This window comes from Pygoscelis adeliae, unplaced genomic scaffold (genome assembly GCF_000699105.1).
Source record: "Pygoscelis adeliae isolate BGI_AS28 unplaced genomic scaffold, ASM69910v1 Scaffold32, whole genome shotgun sequence".
NCBI classification, from domain to species: Eukaryota; Metazoa; Chordata; class Aves; order Sphenisciformes; family Spheniscidae; genus Pygoscelis; species Pygoscelis adeliae.
The window spans coordinates 1507590-1508440 of NW_008824368.1; positions in this window are offsets into that span (position 1 = coordinate 1507590).

Below are 851 nucleotides of genomic sequence, written 5' to 3' on the forward strand. Positions count from 1 at the left end.
CAAGTGTACGTTTAAAAAAATGGGAGGGGGCACAGTTGCACAAAGCAATGGAGTTCTCCATCCCAAGAAAAGCAAAAAGTGTGCAGGCAATACACTTAAAAAAAAAAGGATTGTTTCAGTGTCCCAGAAAGAAAGAAGATGCAAAACCATGTCTAAATACTTCCTACAATGCAACTGCTTAAGACTTCTTTGCTGCCTTCTCTGACTTACCATGGATATCACCTTAGAGGGTAGAGGCTTCTTAGCTTGATAGTCAGGGGTGGGTTCACAGAGCAAGCAATGGCTCAGAGAAATGAGGTGAGTAGAGACACAGGGGCAATAAGGACCACACCATGGTTTCTGATACATTATGGTTTGGGTTTTCTCTGCACTGTGAGCTCAGTGCTCTCACTGTAGTCTTTTTAATAAAATAATGTGCTTCCTAGAAAGACCCTTCCTGTTAAATATTTGGGATAACTACCACAAATAGGCTCTAGCAAAATACTGCTCACAGATTTTTTTCAGTCTCTATGTAGGACAAATCCAGAAGTGGTCCAATTATAAATACTTGTTCTTAGAGGAAAAATTCAATTTTCTATTAATGAATGCTCCCAAGTTTTCCCCAGAAATATAGGGTAAAATATACATATATTCAGCTACAGTTTCGCAACAAAAATTCTTATCAGAAAGCAAATGGCTTGAGAGAGGCCCACATACTTGAGCTTAATACAAATCTAGCTTGATAAATTGATGGGAATATGGGGTTGGTAGGATTTAATTAATTCTTAGCCTTAAACCAGTCTTTCATAGTAAGTGTGAAGCTAATAATATCAAAGAACTGTAGTAGAAAGATACTTGGCACGTGTAAAGTA